General features: G+C 43.6%; 1 long non-coding RNA gene across 2 annotated transcripts; it reads right to left on the bottom strand.

Annotated features, from left to right (window-relative positions):
• Positions 1-205: 205 nt before the first annotated feature.
• LOC117445964 (uncharacterized) lies at positions 206-8,184 on the bottom strand. 2 transcript variants are annotated; one of them, XR_011643142.1, is made up of 3 exons: positions 8,129-8,184; positions 6,869-6,972; positions 206-537 (listed from the first exon to the last, which is right to left on the bottom strand). It is a non-coding gene; the product is annotated as an uncharacterized lncRNA (long non-coding RNA). The 2 variants fall into 2 exon arrangements; XR_004552063.2 differs by lacking the exon at positions 206-537 and adding an exon at positions 6,632-6,768.
• Between the last annotated feature and the right edge of the window lie 9,349 nt (positions 8,185-17,533).

Raw genomic sequence — 17,533 nt, 5'->3', positions numbered from 1 at the left:
TTTTATAGTAAAAGAAAATAAAGTTGAACTGTGAAGTAGTAGTAGAATGATAATACATTAATGTAAGTATGTCGATCTAAATCAAGGGCACGACAGCCCTTTTTAGATGGAGGTAAACACATCTGTTGTGTGCAAATTACATATATAAACATTGTTGTAAGGTTGGGAATTTTGCATGAATGTTTGCGAAAAGGCGCAGTATTAAACGTGTTTGTGGAACAGGGAGCTGCTATAAATCAAAAGGATGTTGATAATGATGATGAACTAATATAGTGAAGTATATTCAAAATATACACTGTACACTTCTTCATGTGGAGATGATGCCTACACAGGTTATCATGAACATTTAAGGCCAGGTTTTATGACTGTCACCTTCCTGGTCATTTTAACTGTGTTATCTTGTGTTATATGCAATTGAGCTGTGCGGTTGCCCCGACGTCATTGGCTGCCATCTCCTGGTCCGCCTCCTGAAGATTGTGATTGGAGCACACCGGGCCCGACGCACTCCAATCGCAGCGCACAGCCGGCGCACACCTGCTGGAGATGACAACAAAGCATGGGGACAATTATCACTCTGGAGGCTCTGACATGTGGACAGACGCCTCTCGCTCTTTTCGAATTATGTTAACTGTGGTAAAACTCGTGTGTAGAGTAGCTTAGAGTGTAGAGTAGCTTAGTTCTATTTCGTCCCTACTGACCGCCAGAGGCGGTGCTTTAGCACTGGATATGTCCATCGCGCGCATGCGCAGCTCGAGTACCAATAACAACAAAGTCACCTGTGACCCACGTGACACCGGCTATATCAGCCGGTATTGTCAGAGGATCTGTTCCCTTTTCATCTTCTCGCTGCGCGAGGGTACCGTGGCTACGTTTTCGTAGCCTACAGCGTTCAGGTTTGATCTGAGGGATTTCTCTGCAAACAGCTGGCCGCGGGGAGCTTCGTGACTGACAGTCGGAGCTACGGGTCATTAGACGCGTCCTCCAGGAGCTGCGCCGGCTGTGCAGAGCCTCGACAGACAGGTTGGTGTCAGCTTGTTGCTGGTGACGGCTGTGTTTCCACACCCGCTCCCAGCCAAGTTGTCCTGATTACCGTCTTATTGTTGTGGCTTAGACTTTCTGGTGACGACAGTGTTCCCGCTTCCTCTCCCATAAAGCTGCCCTTATGCTCTTTTGAAAGTTCTGCTTGTGGCATTGTGCCCGAGCTATCATTAGCATTTGAGTCCCAGCTTTGGCTGCGTCCCTCATTTAGTATGGAAAGCCAAGAGTGTCATACTTTAAACCCGTTTTTCGTTTAGATGCAGAAAGTAAGGTAAGTACTTTCTATTTTCTAGAAGCTATTATCTGGTCTTAACATTTGTGTTCTGACTTGGTCGCTTGATTGTTAGCAGCAGCCGCTTGGCTAACACCTTGCTGTTGAGCTTAACTATTAACTCAGGGCAGTGCTCCCGCTCCCTGTAGCATAGGGTTTGATTGCAGTAGCGCTAGTTCGTTGTATTACTGCTCCTAGTACTAGACTCCTAGCACTAGGATGATATGCAGAGAACATCTTCACGGCGGGTGCTGTGTGCTCGGCATGTGCGGTTACTACTGTAACCAGACACGGTTCTATGCGGGCTGTTCTCTTCTTAGAAGCTAATTATCTGGTCTTAACATTGTGTTCTGACTTGGTTGCTTGATTGTTAGCAGCAGCCGCTTGGCTAACACCTTGCATGTACGGTTAAGCTTCATTATTTAACTCAGCCAGTGAGGGCAGTGCTCTCGCTGCTGCTCCCGGTAAACGCATGGTATGGTTGCAGTAGCGCTATATCGTGGTATTTACTGCTCCTAGTACTAGACTCCTAGCACTAGGACGATATGCAGAGAACAATCTTCACTGTGTGTGCCGTGTGCTCTGCATGTATGGCCATTAAGGAGGATTTCATCCTCCCAATATTATATTGTCTAGTGGGCAGCCGTTGGCTGACACTTTTAGGCACCGGCCACAGTTACTATTGTAACTAAGGTCCTAAGCCGTAAGTACTGGCCATAATTACTACTGTAACTACGGTTCCAAGCTGTGTAAGTACTGGCAATAGTTAATACTGTAACTACGGGGTTAAGCCGTAAGTACTGGCCATAGTTACTACTGTAACTACGGTTCCAAGCCGTGCACGTACTGGCCATAGGCAATACCGTAACTACGGCTCTATGCCGTGTAAGTACTGGCCATAGTTACTACTGTAACTACGGTTCTAAACCATGTAAGTATTGGCCATAGTTACTACTGTAACTACGGTTCCAAGCCGTGCAAGTACTGGCCAGAGTCACTACTGTAACTACAGCTCTATGCTGTGTAAGTATCCAAGCCGTGCAAGTACTGGCCAGAGTTACGACTGTAACTACGGTTCTAAGCCGTGTAAGTACTGGCCATAGTTACTACTGTAACTACGGTTAGATGCCGTGTGAGCCCTGGCCATGGTTACTGCTGTAACTACGGCTCTGTGCTATTCTATTCTTTAGAAGCTAGTTATCTGGTCTTAAACATGTGTGTTATTTGACTTGATCTCGCTTGATCGTTAGCAGCAGCCGCTCGGCTAACGTCTTGCGTATACTGTTAGCTTCTTTATTTTACCCAGCTAGGTGAAGGCAGTGCTCTCGCTCCCGCTCCCTCTACCGGTAATGCGGATGTAGCTACATCCCTTTTTCTGTTCGGCGAGTAGTAGCACCGCTCTACTCTTTCCGTTCAGCAGGTAGCCGGTGAAGGCTGTGTTCCCGCACCCGCTCCCGGTTACACTGCATCTGGCATTCGTCTCTAACTCAACCAGTGAAGGCAGTGTTCTCGCCCCCGCTCCTGGTAGACGCTAAACTGCCTTGTTTATTCTGTTAAGCAGGTAGCTGGTGAAGGCTGTGTTCCCGCACCCGCTCCCGGTTACGCTGCATCTGGCATTCGTCTCTAACTCAACCAGTGAAGGCAGTGTTCTCGCCCCCGCTCCTGGTAGACGCCAAACTGCCTTGTTTTTCTGTTAAGCAGGTAGCTGGTGAAGGCTGTGTTCCCGCACCCGCTCCCGGTTACGCTGCATCTGGCATTCATCTCTAACTCAACCAGTGAAGGCAGTGTTCTCGCCCCCGCTCCTGGTAGACGCTAAACTGCCTTGTTTATTCCGTTAAGCAGGTAGCTGGTGAAGGCTGTGTTCCCGCACCCGCTCCCGGTTACGCTGCATCTGGCATTCGTCTTAATTTAACCAGTGAAGGCAGTGTTCTCGCCGCCGCTCCTGGTAGACGCTAAACTGCCTGGTTCCGTTAAGCAGGTAGCTGGTGAAGGCTGTGTTCCCGCACCCGCTCCCGGTTACGCTGCATCTGGCACTCGCCTCTAGCTCAGCCAGTGAAGGCAGTGTTTTCGCCACCGCTCTTGGTAAACTGCCTTATTTACTAATCCAGCTAGGTGAAGGCAGTGATCTCGCTCCCGCTCCCTCTGCCGTAACGTGGGTGTAATTACATCCCTCTTCTGTTCGGCGAGTAGCAGCAACGCTCTACTCTTTCCATTAAGCAGGTAGCTGGTGAAGGCTGTGTTCCCGCACCCGCTCCCGGCTACGCTGCATCTGGCTACCTACAGAATGGTTCATTCATGTAGCGCCTTTAGGGTTTCTCTTGAGCCCGAGGACGGCCACGACCGCTGCCCCTCCTGCCTCGGCCGCTTCTGGCGGTCAGTGGGGACGAAATTCGAGCATCTGAGGGAGGTTCTCACGGTAAACGCCTGCATGAGCTGTAGCTGCATGCCTCGGGTGCTCAGAGTGGCTCGAATCACTGAGGTGGAACGTCTGGCAGCAGCCAACAGACACCTCTCCTTGTCACGTACTCCTCCAGATCAATTCGGCCGTTCCCGGCGACTTGAGGGAGCGATGGCTTTGTGTGCTCCCCCCAATAGAAGGACTAGAAATAGGCTGTCCTCTAAAGTGGATCGGCTAGCTGCCGATAGGGGCATGATGAGGTCGCCTCTTGGCCCTTCAGCCTGGGCTGAAGGGCCAATCTGGCCCCTCCTTCGGTTGGCGCCCCTCTTTCGGCTGACGCACCTCCTCCGGTTGACGGAGAGTCCTCCGTCGCGTACCAGTCGAGCCAGGGGAGCTGTTTAGATCAGCTGCCCTGGAGGCACTGGAGTGTGCCGCCCAAGCTAGGCAGACCAGGCAGCAGCACTCGGGTCCTCGCAGACCTGTGCCCACTCCCAGCAGGCCCAGGGGCCGCTCTAGCAGCCGCACTCAGCCGCTGGATTACAGGGGTGGTCTGCAGAGGTCTTAGCGGCCCACTCAACCGCCTCCCAATGACTTTCGTGCCCCATGTCGCCCGCCTTCCAGGCGGCCTCGTGCCCCAGAGCCTTACCGGAACCCCCCAAGAGGCTCCAGGGTCCGGGGGGCGGGGCTCTGAAATCCCGGGGGTGGTCGGCGGCTGCTTTCCCAGCAGCAGCTCAGTTTCTGGGCAGTCTGTACTTCCGTCCCTTGGGTGGTTTTCACCTTAACCCAGGGGTACGGACCGCAGCTCCGGCCCCTAGCCTTCGGCTGGGTATAATTGACAGTCGTCAGCGATCCGGCTGGGGCCCTACCTCTGGGCCAAGAGTTGTCCGTCCTTTTGTCCAAGGACGCAATCAACCCAGTAAGACCCTCTGCTTAGCCAGGGGGTTCTACTCGGCATACTTTCTCGTGAGCAAGAAAGTCGGCGGATTTCGCCCGATCTTGGACCTCAGAGGAATCAACAGATTCCTGAAGGTGCTGCCATTCTATATGCTGACTACTGCATACGCACAGGTGGAGTGGTTCCCAACCGAGGGATGCCTACTTCCACGTGGGCCGGGCAAGAGGGTGCCTTATATTCAGTTCCTCCGGCCCTTGGGCAGACTGGCAGCTGGGCCCTTAGGCCTGCTGTCGTTGTGCCCCATGCAGATGTGGCTGAACAGCCTTCACTTGGACGCCAAGTGGCACAGGGAAGTCAGGGTGTCGCAGCATTGCTCCACTCTCCGTCACGCTGGAGGGGCAGGGCCTATCTCTGGTAGGCGTGCCCATGGGCGCCATCCCATCCCGCCAGGAGACCATCACCATAGGTGCATGTCTCTCAGGGTGGGGTGCAGTGCGGCAGGGCAGGACCGTTCAGGGTCAGTGGTCTGCCCAGCAGAGTGCGCGCCGGGTCAACGTGCTAGAGCTTCGGGCCGTGCAGCTTGCACTCACGCACTTTCTACCCCAACTGGGGGGCAAGAATGTGCGTGTTCCTTGGGGACAGCATGTACATTGTTGCTTAGACAACAGTCCCTTCTAGATAGTGGATGTTCTCACTCCACTCTGAATTTAGGTGGCTGCGATTCTGCCCAACATGTTTGGGTCGACGGCGCCACGGCGGGGTGCCACAGGTCGGTGTCCCTCTTTATGAGAGGGGCTTTACGGCAGCGTCCCCCTTGCACCCCGAGGGCTCCGGCTTGGGACCTGCCCTTGCTGCCGGATGCCCTATCACCTCCTCCCTTCGAGCCCCTGGCCCAGGTTAGGGCTTAGGTGGCTGCCCACAAAGGCAGCATTTCTGCTTGCCATAGCCTCAGGGAAGTGAGTCGGGGAGTTGCATGTCCTCTCCATAAACAATACATGCCCGAGGTGAGACTCTCAGGCGTTGCCCTTTGGGCAAATGTGGCATTCCCGCCCGGGGTCCTTCCACAAACTCACTTCAATCAGCCTGCCCAGCTGGCACGCTTTGACATTCAGGAGTATGGCACATCGAAGTTGCTGTGCCCGGGGGGTGCCCAAAGGGCGTATATCAAGGCTACTGCCTGTATACGGCAGGAGGAGCAACTCTTGAGTTTGCCCTGGCGGCACTAAAGGAGGTTAGGCCCTCTAACCAGTGGCTTCCCCACTGGGTTGTCGATACCATCTCACAGGCTTACGGGGCCAGTGGCCGCCCCCTGCCACCAGGCTGAGATGCCACTCTACAAGGAGCATCTCAACATATTGGGCTGCCCTGAGAGGGGTGCCCCTGGAGGCCATCTGCGCCGCGGCGTCTTCTGGCACATTCTCCAGTTGTCATCAGGTCAATGTCGCCACTCCCCATTCTTTGGGCGTGGTCCTTTTGCCGAGCTCCGCTGCTTCCAGTGGTGAGCAAGGGCTTGGATTCTTCATGACATTGTTGGTATAGGTCATCCAGTGCTAAAGCACCGCCTCTGGCGGTCAGTAGGGACGAAATAGAACGATAGTTACGGCTGTAACTACGGTTCTATGAGTCCCGGATGACCGCCAGAGTTCCCTGTCACTCAGAATTCTTGTGTGCTCGCGAGAAGATTCGGGGAACAGATCCTCTGACAATACCGGCTGATATAGCCGGTGTCACGTGGGTCACAGGTGACTTTGTTGTTATTGGTACTCGAGCTGCGCATGCGCGCGATGGACATATCCAGTGCTAAAGCACCGCCTCTGGCGGTCATCCGGGACTCATAGAACCGTAGTTACAGCCGTAACTATCGTTAGTGTTTAGAGTAGCAAACTTTGACAAGTTTGAGGCTGGTCTTCTCGGTAAGAAGCCTTAGTTTGCAGTTCATCAAATACTTCTGGAATTTTCTTCTTAAGTAGATCAGTTAGGCCATTCAGAAGAACTGGTTCTTGGCTGAACAAAACAATAAGAGCAAGCACAGCACAAAGTAAAGTTCTGGTCTGTGTGATTTTTTGAAACACAATTTAACAAGCATGATACATGTATACCTGAGTTTTACAGACTTCTCTTAGGACAGGCTGAAGATCCGGTGCTTCAGAAAAGTGCACTTGGAATCTGTCAAAGTTACTGATGTTCTCACTTCTATCAACATCTATAAACTCTTTGAAGTCTGTGTTGTATTTTAAAATCCTATCCAGGACAAATCCAAATTCACCTGTTTCTTCCAGGAGATGGTTTGTGCTTTGGACACTGTAGATTATTCTATTAATTTCCTTTTTGCTAGGACTTTAACAGATTCCTGCAGCTCATTCCCGCTTCCTGTAATTATAAGAAAAAGACAAATTCATTCTGATGTTGACTAATCATATTATGCCAGATTAAATTAAATGCTATCATCTATCATCTTCTAGTTAAACCCATTAATACACACCTTATATAAATTATAAGCAGTATGGTAATTTTAAGTTAATTAACTTCACCCATAAAGACAACTTCTAGCGAAGCACAGGGGATATTCTGCTCAGCCTCCAGTGGCGTTTTCTCCTGGAGGCTGGGTATTTCTTCATATTTTTTATTTGTATTAAAAAACATCTCTCCGCTGTTGTCAGTGAGTATTTTACAAAGACTGAAACAGCGCCCCTCTAAATTAATGTGTGGTGAAACACAGTATTGCACGCTACTCACTCTATACTACACCCGCAGTCCGCTGTGTCAGGGACGCCTCTATCGTTATTCTGCCGAAGAAGAAGTCTCTGACGCTATCGCGTAGAGCTACGTTCTTGCGTAATGCGGAAGTGGGCGTGGTTAAATCTAAACTGGGTTGGAATAACGATAGACGCGTCAGGCGTATGTCAGGCCCTTCCCTTCCGACCAATCAAATAATCGGAAGGGAAGGCCCAACGTGCAGTGTGTGACGCTGCATCTCACATACACAAGTTGCCTTAGCGACAAGAGGCAGATATGAAATCTCCCTTCTACACAATATAATATGTGCAAGTATAGAGTAGTGGCTGATGTTTTAGTCAGAAACAGGTAAACTGTAGTGTACACGTACTACTAATAACTTTAGTGCGAGTAAGTTACGTATTTACACTGTAAGAGACTGTATATCAACTTCTCACTTGCACTTTCCCGCCACATCTGGCCGAACAATGAAACCCAGCCAAAGTAGCTAGATGGCATTAAACATATAGCTGCTAATGCTATCAATATAATGTCGATTGAAGAATGATGGTCACAGAAAAGAGTGTAAGCTACATTAAGTCAAGATAAAATAAATACAATAAAATAGAAGAACGGCTTAAAGGAAAATAATTGTCATCCAGGCAGCTAAACTCAAACAATAGTTAGCTGTTCAACATTGAAAAAACATATTTATTTAAGTTTAAAAATATGTATTTAGACCCCTAGCTTGCTCACATTATGACAACATATCTGCTCACTTTGTTAAAAACGTTTTGTTTCTGTAACTTACCTAGAGTTAGACTCTCCTCTGCTGACATCCATCCTCCACAGCAGCCAGAGGTGAAATGGCAGTTGGGACATTTGATGGACAGTTGGACAGTTGAAAAATGATACATTTGAAATAACTCAACCGTGATTGGGCAGGACAGTGCCCAATGACAGTGCCCAATGTTAGCCCAGTGTTAGTCAAAACTAATGTGTTGACTATGTGCATTTTTATTTTTTCTACTACACTGTGTAAAATAGTTCAGAAATGACACTGAATGTGTTGAATTGCCTTTGACACAGCAGTGTGTTGAAAAATGACATTAATTCTAGAAGTGTAATACTTTTACAAACACTATGGTAATAATATGCATTCATTATGACAATATCATTACTATAGGAGTGGTCTATAGTGTGTTCAAAAAACAACTACAGAAACACTATATATTATACTATAGTTATAATATTTAAAATAATATAGGAATACTACAAAGATCTAGATACATAGTATTACTATTGAAATATTATAGGGCTACTATAGCTAGTAAAATGGCACTACAGAAAAGACTATAGTAATACGATAGCTGGTGAAAAATACTATAGAACTCTACAAACTTACTATAGGATACTATACAACTCTTATAGTAAACTATAGTAATACTATAGTTCATTTTCGTAAGGCACCGCCTTTCACACCGCCTTCACTGTGTTTACCTTCAGAAATAATCATTAGTAAGGCTAAAGAGCGACCGCAGGCTGATGTGTTTTAACCACACACTCCTCTATATACACACACGCGATTTAAACGCAGACTTTTGTTCCTCCATGTTTCGTTGTTATTGTTTCAGAGCGAGCAGACCCGCGATTTTTTTTCAAACGCTTTTTTGGCCCATCTGCGGTGGTAATAGGTGTTGTGCGCTGTGATGATTCCGCTGTACCTTTAGTAATGAATATTAAATGTTGTGAGGAAATCTTTCCACCAATAATTCCAATAAGTAATCCAAAATGTATTCACTTCAGGTTTACGAAAGTAACTGTAATCAGATTACTCGTTTTTCAAATGTAACGCGAGCTGAATACAGTTACTTGATTTTTGTATTCTGATTACGTAACGCCGTTACATGTATTCCGTTACAACCCAACCCTGCCTGTCACTTACCTGATTTATGACAAATGGTCATCAAGTCCATGATGACCATTTGTTATTCTCTTTCGAATAAGTCTTAGGTTACAATAACTCAAGTTATCATATACTGGCAATAAAATAGGCCTGGAATCATCAGTGCAGGAATCTGAACCCCACAACGCTGTATTAGGTTCCTTCCAAGGAAAAACAAAAATGTATGTAGCTTCACAGAGAAGCATTAAAATGGCACAACTTTTTAATAAAGTTGTCATTAGAAAATGCAATATGTTAGTTGTAGTGGAAACTTCTGTGTAGCAATGTTCGAGGAGTCACCGACTCAGGAAGGAGACAAGGTAGAGCAGGAGTTTTGATGTCAGAGCACTGATGATTTATTAAGAGGTACGGCCGGAGAATTCACATCACAAGTCACAGCAGCCACGGTCTGACTGCACGGGTGGTTGCCACGTCAATTCTGGAGCGCCTCTCTCTTGTCAGCCCATTTAACTGGTTTCAGAGAGAGTCGTCAACATGTTTTGATAAGATAGCTTTAGACAGTTGGGCACACTGAGTCACTTGCTTCCGCCACTTATGGCCTCGAAGATGTCATACCTTGGAGTCCACAAACAACAAAGAAGGAAGTGTCCCAGTGCATCCACAACAAAGACCATCTGTGACCTAGTATTGACCGGTCACAGAATGGGAACAATAACATTATTGGCTGAAGCAGCCTGTGTCCTTAAAGGACAGGAACAATAACATTATTGGCTGAAGCAGCCTGTGTCCTTAAAGGACAGGAACAATAACATTATTGGCTGAAGCAGCCTGTGTCCTTAAAGGACAGGAACAATAACATTATTGGCTGAAGCAGCCTGTGTCCTTAAAGGACAGGAACAATAGACGTCAAGGTTGGTCCTGTATGTCACATCTAGGAGTCTGAGATAATTATTTCCCTAACAGTTCCTCTCTTTTTATCATTTATGATAACCTAAAACATTAGTCTAATAATAATTTGGTCAATAATTAACTCAATAGGCGTCTCCAGATTCGAGTGTGGTCTCACCTTACATTATTTACATCACAAAGTAGAATACGATTGAAACATTCAATCACAATGATTGATACAGCCAATCATAATAGGAAAAATCATCTCTCATCAGTGTTTGATCATCTTTTGTCAAAAGCATAATAATGAACACACATAATAACACAGATGCATAAATAGCAAAAATACTTGTTTTAAACTAATATATTTTATCATTTACAATTAGTTAATTTCATTTATCAAACTATAAAATCAAAACCAGCTTGCCGCTTTAAAGATTTACTCCAAGGCAATCACTAGTCAAAAGCATTTTAAAACTTAGGATCGAAAGAGATCCAGCTAAAAATTCACAGTTAGGGTATAAAATTCACAATGGTGATTTGATCAATCTGTAATCTGCAAAAGTGCAGTGTCCTCAATTTTAGAATTACTTTTACTTAAATACGCTTTAGTCAAGAGTAAGGCACTTAGTCAAATCAATACATTAATTTCAGTCAAGTACATTGTTCAAAATCTGAAAAGGAAAAGTTAGGCAAATATTCAAAGACTTTTGTAAAAACCTGGAAAGGAAGGATTAAACGTTCTTAAAACTTGAATTATTACATTTGTGAATGCTACCACTGATCTGTACCAAATTAAGTCTATCAATTATTTCTATTAGCCATACTTACCTGAGCATCTACTTATGGTACTTGGAAAGGATTCTTCTGTGTTTATCTAATGTTGAATATAGAATATCAATTTCTTTAAATTATATTTCTCTAATTTGAGGATCAAATATGCTACATAATTGTTTATATGAAATATTATAAATATTTGTTTTGGGCCAAAACTGAAATTAATCCAGTACTTGAAACATCATTGTAGGTCTTTCTGTGCATGGATAATACTTTAAAGAGTAGTGTTGTTAAGCCTGATTGCTGGACGATTAAGGACATTAACATTATCTGTGATAATAGTATAAATATCTTATTATTCAATCTGAAAATATTAATTAATTAATTTTGTTTAGTGCGAAAGTGTAATCTGATCCGGCAAAATATATTAATCACCACTATTCAACACATGTCTGGTCATTGGAAATATAAAGACAGTCATTAATTGTACATCTGTAAACATCCAAGATATAAAATCAATTCAAAGTTCATCTTTGTACGGGAGCTGGAAGAACGTGTCCTTCAGTCTTTCTGACTCGTTCTCCTCCTCTCTTTATGACAAAGAGTGTGTGGTGTGTGTAAAAGCATCCTGATACTGTAGATTAGCACTGAGGTGCTGATTGGCTCAAACTCTTCTTCATCAGAGCGCCATATTTAAACCCCCCAATTGCTCTGCTTTTTTGTGTGGCTCATTCAGTGAGCACTGTAGTTGATCCCCCCAGTGAAACGGAGGCTCATCTGCCTGCATTCCTTCTGCTATCTGCTAGAGAGCAGTGCCAGACAAAACTGCGTATTCCAAGTGGCGCATCCAGGTCTCCCCCCGTGATGGGAGAGGTTAGGAAGACATCTTGTATGAAGCCTCTGAAGTCCTCGCTCGTCCCGCAGGGTTGTCTGCCTGAGCCCACCGAGCAGAATGGTGAAGAAGCATCCCATCTCCTCAGATAGTTGAAGATTAGAATCCTCTCATCTCGAACGACCTCGTGCCTCCTTGCCCGTGGTGCCCTCTGCAGCCGGAGAGCATGACCCTCTCTCTCTGACCCTTGGCCTTCAGAGCTGTCCTAGTTATTGGGTTAACACTTGATAGGGATGTTTTCCTGAGTGCAGACAACTCAAAGTAATGGATTAGCACATTATCATTTAATTACAAAAATAGGATAGGCCCCTCAGAATTATTTGGGAGCCTTCCTGACACATGCACATGCATAAATGTAAGGTTTGTGTCATTTAACATGCAAGAATCATATACTCATCAGTCCAAAGCAGAGAAATGTTATTGTAATTTAAAGGTGAGCTAGTCCCTGTGGATATAACCCTTTCTCAATTATTCTAAATGTTATATTAATTCACCATTTGATAAAATATTAGTTTATCAGAAATATATATTTTCTCCTCTTCCATAAAACAGGTTTGAGAAATAAATGTTCCATTATAAAATTAATTACTCAATATAATTGACTCTTCCCTCCCTTTTCTTACATATGTCACATATGAAATAATAACTTAGGAGTCTATTTAAGCATGGTGTAATCTATTACTCGAGAAGACTCAGTATCACCTGTGTGCAGCTTGCAACAAAAACAATTGTGAGAAATGTGAGAGAGATTTTCTTTTCAGCAATGTAGATGGAAGGAATGGAGGCTGGAGTCCGCTTTATATCAAACACTGAGTTTAATGAGAGCCAACGGCCGTGAGTGAGCTCAGAGCGTTTACACAACATGCCATGAGAAAACCCTCCAACTCACTAAAGCATTACACAGAAAACACAGACGATCTACCGGAGAATCCGGGAGGGGCCTCTATTTCGCGCGTCTTCTGATCGATAATTACAAACACATGGATTAAGAGACAAAGACAGTCTGTTAAAGTCCTCTGGCAGTTAGTCACAGTCCCCCAACAGGAAAGCGGAACCTTTAACCCTTTAACCTTTAAACTCTTAAACCCCTGCTCTAAGTTATAGCAGACCTATGTGAAACACAAAATGCTTTTTGGTACAAACACACAACAAAATATTTCCCTCACAGATCCACGCTTTTATCAATTCATTGATAACCAATTAACATTAGTCTAAGAATATTTTCAGTCACTACTTGAATCAAATAAAACGTCCTCAGAGTTGGGTGGATTCCTCATTACATTAATCACATCAAAAGCAGAATAAGATTGGAACAGCCAATCACAATGGTTGATACAGACAACCATAATAGAAAAATCATCTTTCTTCAGTGTTTGATTTCTTTTGTCAAAAAACACAATAATAACACATGTGCAATACAAAAATATAATAGTAAAATATATGTTTCAAAAACAAGATCTTTTATCATTTATCCCTCAGTTAATCTCATTCATCAAACACAAATTCAAATTCAGTTTACATCTTTAAAGATTTACTTTAAGGTAATTACTTATTAAAACACAATTAGAATGTAGGATTATAAGAAATCCAATTGAGGTATAAAATCAGAATCAATAGGGATTCAGTTAAAAATTCACAGTTAAGGTATAAATTCACAGTGATGAATCGATCAATCTGTAATCTGTAAAGCTACAGTGTCCTCAATCTTTAGCATTACTTTTCGTTTACTTCAATACACTTATTCAAGAGTAAGGCACTTTACTACATACATTTTATTCAAATACATTTGTTCAAAAATCTGAAAAGGAAAAGTTAGGCATTTTATTTCAACAACCTGAGGAAAGAAAAGTCAAAATATCTATTCGTTTGAAACCGTCAGGCAGGTAATTGTATTTACTGTATCAACAATGAGAGAGACTAGGCCCTCGTACTGTTAAGATTGCTCAGAGTCTGTGGGGAAAAGTTGTACCAATCCTCAGCCTCCTCGCTAATTCTGGATGCTATGTTCAGCTCACTAAACCAGCTTTCGTGAAAGGAATTGGGCTAAACATGGGAGAATGCATAGATTCTGGCATATTTTGGCACAGCAAACAGTTGCTAATATTGTGTTCATGTGCGTAGTCTAACATTAAACTTGCTGCAGAATTAGTTTTAGTTCGTTTAAAAGGAGTGATTTAAGGCCTTTTTGAAAAATCTACATCACCTGCTGAGTATTTAAGTGGAGTGGATAGAACATTTGTTTTTCTATCTAAATGTAGCATGCAGTAGCACCTGGATTGGGAACCTGGTAATCTGGTTTCCTCGTTGTACATTTTACCTGGTAATGATTAAGGATAGTAACATTGTCTGTTATAATATTAGAAATATCTTATTGTTCAATACCTTATAAATCTGAAAATATCAATTAATTTATTTTGTTTAGTGTGAAAGTGTAATCTGATCTGACAATTAATTTATTTGTTTAGTGTGAAAGTGTAATCTGATCTGACAATTAATTTATTTGTTTAGTGTGAAAGTGTAATCTGATCTGACAAAATATATTTGTCACCACTATGTAACACATATCTGTTCATCGGAAATATAAAAACAATCATTAATTGTACATCTGTAATCATATGGTCATTCAATTCAAATGTTATCTTTGTACAAGAGCTCGAAGAACATGTCCTCCTGACTCGTTCTCCTCCTCTCTTTATGACACAGAATGTCTGGTGTGTGAAGGCATCCTGATACTGTAGATTAGCACTGAGGTGCTGATTGGCTCAAAACTCTTCTTCCCCAGAGCACCATATTTCAAACCCCCCAATTGCTCTGCTTTTGTGGCTCATTCAGTGAGCACTTTATGATCTCCCAGTGAACCAGAGGCTCATCTGCCTGCATTCCTTCTGCTATCTGCTTGAGAGCAGAGCCTATTCCAAGTGGCACATCCAGATGCCACCCCCGTGATGGGAGAGGTTAGGAAGAAATCTGCCCTTCCAAGAACCATGGAGCCTCTGAAGCCATCGCTCGTCCTGCAGAGTTGTCTGTTTGGCCCCCCCCCCCCCCCCGAGCAGAAAGATGAAGAAGCATCCCATCCCATCAGAAAGTTGAAGATTAGAATCCTCTCATCTCGAAAGACCTCGTGCCTCCTTGCCCGTGGCTGGGGGTGCTCTCTGCAGCCAGAGGGTGTGACCCTCTCTCTCTGACCCTTGACCTTCAGAGCTGTCCTAGTGATTGGGTTAACACTTCATAGAGATGTTTTCCTGGGTGCAGACAACTCAAAGTAATGGATTAGCACATTATCATTCAATTACAAAAATAGGATAGGCCCCTCAGAATTATTTGGGAGCCTTCCTGACACATGCACATGCATACATGTAAGGTTTGTGTTAGTCATTTAACATGCAAGAATCATATACTCATCAGTCCAAAGCAGAGAAATGTTATTTTAAGTTAAATGTGAGCTAGTCCCTGTGGGTATAACCCGTTCTCAATTATTCTAAATATTATATTAATTCACCATTTACCGTTTGATAAAAGATTAGTTTATCAGAAGTACATTTCCTCTTCCATAAACATAGGTTTGAGAAATGAATGTTTCAATATGAGATCAATTACTCAAATATAATTGACTCTCCCCTCCCTTTTCTTACATATGTCACATAATGTAATAACAACGTAGGAGTCTATTTAAACATGGTATCGTCTATAAGCTATTAATCGAGAAAACTCAGTATCAGCACGCAACTTGCAAATAACTCTTCTCTCTTTCCTATCCCTCTCTTATCCTCATCTCTCTATTCTCTCCTCCACATCTCTCTCTATTCTCTCTCTCTATTCTCTCTTTCTATTCTCTCTCTTATCCTCATCTCTCTATTCTTTCTTCCACATCTCTCTCTATTCTCTCTCTCTATTCTCTCTTTCTATTCTCTCTCTTATCCTCATCTCTCTATTCTTTCTTCCACATCTCTCTCTATTCTCTCTCTCTATTCTCTCTTTCTATTCTCTCGTCCACAGCTCTCTCTATTGTCTCTTACTTCAGTTAGACATGAAATAAAACATAGAAGTCCATGTAAGCATGGTAGAGGTCATAATCCATCAGTCGAGAAAACTCAGTATCAGCTGTGCGCAACTAACAAAAACAATTGTGAGAACCATATATTATGCAGGAAATGCACACCTTTGTTGAAAAAACAAAACAAAAAAACAAAGCATCTCTGATTTGGGAGGAACAGCTTCAACCCCCTTAACATCTGAGTCACCACTGAAGGAGCATGAATGATAGTGGGCGTCTGAGGGTGTCTATACTGAGAAATGTCAAACAAATTCAAAACCTTACATTTGAAAACAGGTTTGCATTCCTCCACTTAAGGTGACGTCATCATTGGAAACGATAAGAACAAACTATTTTGATATAGAATCTATAAATTGAATCTTTAGAGCAGAACAGAATGGTTGTATTTTTAGCCTAAGCTCCGTGCAGCCTCATGGTCTATATAATGTGAATATATGTAGTAGACAGTAACAGGCCCCTGACAACAGGCCTATACTAAAAATGGTAGGGGCTTTTCACAGCTTGCCAACCTGCAGGCATCCTCTGCATAGCAGTATGGATAGCCTTAAAAAACAAACAAACCCACTCTGTGGTAACGAGAGTCATATTTCTGACCCCTGTGCCCAAGTGAAGCCGTTTGACTCATCTGACTGACCCAAGGGTTTGGAGCTGGCGTGACAGGGAGGCTTCCAAGTGTTCAGAGCAGACGTCAAGCTTTCAGTTCATGGCTCGGTGGGGGGGAGCAGACCCATGTGAGACAGTCTCAACGGCTGTAAAGTTCAGTTTGAGGAATGTCATTCTCTCTGTGAGCAGGGAATGGTGTCCATTCTCGGACCAGACCATTAATGTCATGTAGCGCAGCCATAGCATCTCTGTGACTGCACACAGCCGGACTGTAGTAGGGCAGAGCTGGGTGACTTTTAGTGAAGCCGTCCGAAGCCATAGACAACAAACGGAACACAGGATCATCAATGTCTCTCTTTACCAGTGGCTCAATCATAAAAGAAATTAGTGGGGAAATGTGGAACACTAATCCATCATGTGGAAATAATTACTTATGGGATGAAATCAAATTATCATTAATATTAGAAACTAAAGTCAGTTAAAATAGGACTTGCACGGATCAGAATCTAATCAATACACCATTTTCCCAGCTCTGTAATGAAATGGATGACAAGCAGGTATGCAAACTTGTCACCTTTTGAATCCAAACTAGGTCGTTTGTGTGATTCATGTAGATCTGCAATACAAATATTATTTGGGGCATGGGCAAGGTTGCCAACTCTGGGTACCTGGCTGGATTGAGATTTCGATATCATGGGTTTAATTACACACATGCGCACGAAATGACTGCTATCGTGTCAGTAGCGGGACCTTAGCATATATGTAGGATATGTATATAATATATATATATAAATGCACAATATTGGACTCAGACTATAAAAGGGCACACAGTGTCATTCACTAATGAAAGTCAAACACATGTTTGTTTCCACTGTTTTATTGTGTGCCTGTCATGATAAGCAATTAATTGACGTATCAGCTCCTGAGTATTTTTTTTTTTTTTTTTTTGGGTAATCTATGGTAGGGCTAACTCATACAGTGGTGGGGCTCAAATCAGTATTTGAAATGTAATTACATATTGATTGATTGATTGAAAAGTTTATTAACAGCTTGTATATTGGGTACAGTACAGCTCAAAAAATACAATTGTCAAGGG

This window comes from Pseudochaenichthys georgianus, chromosome 4 (genome assembly GCF_902827115.2).
Source record: "Pseudochaenichthys georgianus chromosome 4, fPseGeo1.2, whole genome shotgun sequence".
NCBI classification, from domain to species: Eukaryota; Metazoa; Chordata; class Actinopteri; order Perciformes; family Channichthyidae; genus Pseudochaenichthys; species Pseudochaenichthys georgianus.
This window is presented reverse-complemented; position numbering and strand designations above follow the sequence as displayed.